The sequence below is a fragment of the Odontesthes bonariensis genome, chromosome 5, assembly GCF_027942865.1.
Source record: "Odontesthes bonariensis isolate fOdoBon6 chromosome 5, fOdoBon6.hap1, whole genome shotgun sequence".
NCBI classification, from domain to species: domain Eukaryota; kingdom Metazoa; phylum Chordata; class Actinopteri; order Atheriniformes; family Atherinopsidae; genus Odontesthes; species Odontesthes bonariensis.
The window spans coordinates 11,371,517-11,377,516 of NC_134510.1; positions in this window are offsets into that span (position 1 = coordinate 11,371,517).

The following is a 6,000-nucleotide window of genomic DNA, read 5'->3' on the forward strand; positions in this document are numbered from 1 at the left end:
CTGTCATTTTTAATCAAGGTTCTGTTTAAATATACAGCTTTTATGGCATTTTACAAATTACCCTCACTATCAGGTTATAGGAGAAAAGCAGAGCAGGTTAATAACATTAAGCTGTTATGATGGGGCAGCCATGTTGTCTCAGAACAGAGCAGGCTCATAAGCTGTTGCTTCTTGTCACATATAAACTTTGAATGATGTCTCTGTGATGCTGTATGGCTGAGTTATGAGGCCTCCAAAATGCCCTCGTTCAGTGCTTTTCAATGCATTTTTCCAATGCATTTTGGGTATTTTCAAACTTCCCCTCACTATCAGTTTAAAGTAGAAAAGCAGATCAGATTCATAACATTAAGCTGTTATAACAAGGCATCCATCTTAGCTCTGCCCTCATAAGCAGTCTTAGAACAGAGAAGGCTAACAAGCTGTTGCTATGGATACAGGAGCAGGTGCGAGCGTATGTAAGACAGAGCCAACTGACATTTGTACAGACACTATTGCTTCTTAAAATTGGAGTATAATTTTGACTGCACTGTCTCGAACAAACGGTCACTGTTCGAAAAGTAAAAGTTGTTTCCGAATTATTCTTGAACCGTCAACACCGGAAGAGATGGCAGAAGCCAGCGGTGTAATTTTTATTCGGCTACTATGTGTGGCTCGTTTGTTATGGCAGTTTTAAAATAATTTTTCACATCGATTCGAGGATTTGGGGCGTTTATAATGGAAATGGAATGCCGACCTCTGGGCTCAGAGGTGATTTGTGAAAAATCTGTGAGGCAGAGCTCAATGAGTGTGACTTTGGGCGAAGGAGGACAAAAATACCTACGTTTTGAAGTAAAATTTGTCCAGATCGGACAGATATTTCGGACATGAGAGACTTTTGTTCAAGGAAATTTTGGAGTGAGGATTTGAGTGGGAGAAACACCTCGGCCGAGTTTTAGTCTTCCTAAAACGTAAACTGCCGTTGTGTCAAAGCGGTATAATGAATCAACAAACCCTTTAGTTCAGTTAAAGCCGAGAGTCTCCTGTCACATATAAACTTTGAATGACGTCCTTGTGATGCTGTATGGCTGAGTTATACTATTACTAGTAGCGCGCCGAACTTTAGGGCGGAAACGGGAGAATAATAAGTATTTACAAGAGTAATATGTTTATCTAATGCCTTCTGCATTGGCACCCATAATTAATTCTTATATGTATTGTATTGAGTGTTACTGTGTATAACCCAAGGGCGTAATAATGGTGTTGACATTGGTGGGGACATAATTTGCCACTCCACCACCTAAGGTTGAGGGACACCTCATTTATGTGGGGGTCTGGGGGTCCTCCCCCAGAAAATTTTGTATTTCTTAGATGCAATTTCCTGCATTTTAACCAATTCTGGGGTGAATAATGGCAAATCCCATCTGATTCAGAGCCCTCTGATTTTTTTAATGTAAACCATAATGGCAAGATTGAGAATTGATTTTTTTATGCAAGTCACTCAAGTTTCTGGTGACTTCAACATTATCACAGGCCCAGGCAGACATTGCCACAGTAAGATGTGTTATTATTACATGTGTTTCTGAAATTTCAGAATCTGTAAGTTGATGAGTTTGGGTGCTGCAGTTGTAGTGCATTTTGTATAAAATATTAACTGATGAAGTTTTGAAAGTGCACACTGCAAATATAAGTGTGAAAAGTGTGAACAATAAAAGTGGAAATGTACAATTTTTGAAAAATGTAGGCGGATGACTACTTAGCATTACCAACAAGCATTTATTAGCTCTGCACATTGAGTTGCCTGTGGTATGAAATGCGCTATATAAATAAAGACTGATTGATTGATTGATTGCACAGTTCCCACAAAAATAAAACACCAGTAGTCAAACTGTCACATGAAAAACACTTTTCCACGGCTCACTTTTTCCTGAAAAACTTTTTAAGTTTGTAGCTTTGAGCCTATTAACTAGCCAAATCTTGAATGAATGAGCCAAATGCATGGCGCCGCCGGTCATTAACGCAGACAAACTGCTGGCATATTTGTTTTATTTTAATGCTATCCAACCTGTCCTGGTGGATATGGCAGACAGCAGCATGGTTCAACCGTGCCTGCGTCATTGTTGTCCTGAGCCATGTTTTCAACCTCCTCAGAGCACTGAAACTTCGCTCAGCCTCTGTTGACGACACAGGCATAACCAATAAAAGCCTCAAAAGGTTTTCCACCTGATCAAACAAGCCCCTGACCTCAACGGTCATGCTTCTGAAGAGATCAGCTGCATCTGAGATGGACTGTACTTTGTATTTGGAATGAAGCATAGACAGCTTTACTTTTAGACTGATGCTGTCAAGCTCTGGGTAGTCATTTGTCACTGAACTCACTGCTCCAGTGAGAAGGACATTCTCGAGTTCCTGTAAAGCTGGGCATACACTGTGCGATTTTTTCAATCGCGGTATTCAGCTGCTGCTCATACTGTACGAGTGAATCGCAAGGGTTAAAACGTCGCAGCTCATGATTCCTGTTCTCACACTGTACGATCCGATGGTCTGATGCGATCTGGCTGCTCACACTACACTACACGTCAGACTCGGTCGCTGGTCGCTGCCATGCTGTAGAGGCCTGCGCGGGACAGAATTTACAGACGTTCGCGTTACTTCTCACGGAAGTTCTTGTCATTGGCTTGAGGAAAGAAACATGATCTTAGCTGCGCACACCAGGGGCGTCGAGAGACCTGGTCATTCGGGGCTTCAGCCCCGAATCTCTCTGGACTGACATAGAGACCAATAAAAGAAGCGGGAGAGTATTTATTTTATGTTTGCATCGGTAAAGTTTAATGTTCCTGTTGCATTTGAATGCACCGCACAGTTCGTATGACCCCACGTGGGGAGTGCCTCAACAGCCAATCAGGGGCTACGCAGGCCACGTTCAGCCTCTCAGCTCGGAGGTGAACTGCAGGCGCGCGATTTTTACGTTATTTTCTGACCTTAAAGGGATAATCCAGAGTAAAATGCACTTTAGATCAATTTACGGGATGTTGGGAGTACATACGTTGAGTTGACATCAAAATCATGTCATTCGGATGTGTTTTGAGAATTTCGATTTGACCGTTTTTAGCCAAAAGTCGTTAGCCTGGAAGTGAAGGGGGCAAATCATGTCACCGCTACAAAAAGCTATTTTTATACCTCTTCTACAGCTCCAAACAACATAACACTTACGTGGTAGTGAGTAGAGGGTCCCTAAAGCCAAACCGAAGTGTCCCGAGGTCTTCATGTGGTCGGATATAGAGTCCAGAATGAATTTAATCAAGCCAGTACCTTTCCGGAAATGTGTCTGCTGCAGCTGCCGCTACAGACCGTGGTGAAGTTGGTTTGATATTGGTTTGAAAAAAAAGACACCTTATTTCCTTATTGTGAATATCTGTCGAATATCCAATGTAAACAATGTTTAATCTAAAAAGGTCTAAATTAATATATTAAAAACATTATTATTAGACTATTAACATTAATATCTTGTAAAGCGACCTTGAGTACCATGAAAGGCGCTGTATACAACAAATTTATTATTATTAATATTATTAATCCTGCTATCTACAGCCAGGATGGGCTATGAGCAAAATATAGAAACTATAGCAGACTAAGCCTGTAGGCTATATCGCCTAGAACAAATAACACCCCATGCATTTTTTTTTTTTTTTAAATCAAAAAATCCTTTTTATTGCATTTTTCTTTTTTTTCTTTTAATGCGCTAGGCTGTCTCCTGCAGTGGCCGTCGTCCAGATCCCCCCGCCCGGTCTGGAGCGTAGCGCAGCCACTTCTGCACAGCTTGTGCGAATTCATAGATACTTGCAGTACTCAGTCGTTGAGTCAGGGCATCTAAAATAAAAAACAAGCAAAAAATACATTTCAGTTTAACATAGCAGACTTCTGCCTGTGAAGGATATAAGCATATAGGCCATGTAGACAGAAACACTATGTGTGTGTGTGTGTGTGTGTGTGTGTGGTAGCTATCTTTCCCTCTCAAACATAGACATAGAATATCCTATTCTATTTCTATGCTCTCAAACGCCTCACCCCGAAGTCCTACACCATATAATAGCCTAATTATCGCGCTGCCCATGTTTTCCCCTCGTGCCCTTCTGCTGGAAGAACAACGTCACCACAGGACCATGCCACTTTCTTCTCTGAATCACATGTTTCAGGTGTAATCACGAGTTTGACTGTCAAATATGTGCTGGATACTGGTCAGATATTTTCCACTCTCTGGTCGGAAGTGTCACTGAGGTAATTTGTGGCAGAAGGGACACCACAACAAACTTTGCATCTGGAAACATTAACTGGTAAGTCTATCAGAACAAAGGGAACATCTGATAGTCAAATAGGTGAATGTAGCCTTTAATAGGGTGACCAGATTTGAGTTTGTGAAAAAGAGGACACTTCAGCGGGGGTGGGGGTGGGGTCACATATGCACCCATGAACATGTGAATTCATACAAATGTGTCAACAGACATGGTGACTATGTATGATAATGAGCTTTATTGGCCGGCCCAACGCTAACAGAAAAACACTGCCTCAAAAGGCTATTTTGAACACTTGAAAGTTTTAAATGTGCAAAAACAAATTATACATTTGTATACAATGTAAAGTATAGTCACAACAATGGTAAAACAAAAATAATAAATATAAAACCTAATTGCACAAAATAAGACATTTTTAAAGTTGAAAAGTTGTACAATGGCTGATACTTTTCAGTCCTCCTCACGTGGGGCATATTTCTCAGAGGACTGAATCTTTCCCAACAGTCTACGATGACTCATTAAGTAAGAATGGAAGTCTTTGCAGGTCATGTTCTTGTAATTGTACTGGGTGCACAGAATCCCCTTCAGTGAATCAACAGACAAGCGATAATTTCAAGTAACTTACTTTGCACACCACCGTTTTTCCAATCAAAATATTGAATGAGCAGAGGGAATATTTTCACTGCTCCATGATTGCTGCCATCAGTAGACACGCCACAGTAGGGGATATCTTGAAGTGCTTCTAGCGCAACTTCAACAGAATGTGGGGCTATCACGGCATTTACAATTGCTTCTGTCTTTGTTCGAGCGCATGAGAACTTTTGAGCAGTTAGAGAATCTGTGAATACCTTTTTTAAAGGGATAGTTCGGGATATTTGACATGAATCTGTATGGCATCGCCATAACCAGTGTCGTGCATTCAAACTGACTTACCCCCGACAGTGTCCTGTGAGCCGAGTTCTTGTCCAGTGTTGGTCAAGGCGAAAGTAGTCCGGCTTGTTTGCTGGGGTCAAGAAATTAGCGCGTTTTTCTTCCCAAAACAGTACGTGTGCTAAAGAGTGATTTATTTCATCACAAAAACCGAAGCCGGCAAAAGTCACTCCTCGTTATCACTTGGGCCCTATACTGTCTCTCATTGTGTATCAGTGCGCACGTCATTCTGACCGCGAGCTGTGCGCACGAGTTCACTTTGTTTACTGCTCGGGAAGATGTCTGACAACGAGAGCGACGAGGAACATATTGACTTCCGTTCAGAGCCAAGGGGGTATCTTTCTGAACCCGTTTATACTGAGGAGGAAGTTCGCCAAATGGACTTAGATCGGGCAGAAAGAGAGAGGGTGGACAGAGAAGTGATGGAAACAGAAGCTGGAGCCACTGCTGGAGCTGCGATACCCAGGGTGGCCGACAAATCCTGGTGCACTTGTTTGAAGTGCGAAGTAATGCAGACAGAGGTGGAATGTTACTGCTGCCACGAGTGGGATTTAGTTATGCCCCAGATACAAAACCTTTCCATAGATGAGGATGTCGGCGGCCGCGGGACAGCTGCTGCCTGCATCACAAATAACGGTGACTTCCCTGCACTCCTGAATGCAGGCGTCTGAGAACTTTTTTCCATGTTCCCAAGATCAACTGGAAGAGGCGTCCCAGACCAGCTGGACCCGATGGCCAGTTGTCTGCAGAGTAAGTGTTGAGCACTTCCAAAGAACAGAAAGACTCGTGCGCACAGCTCGCG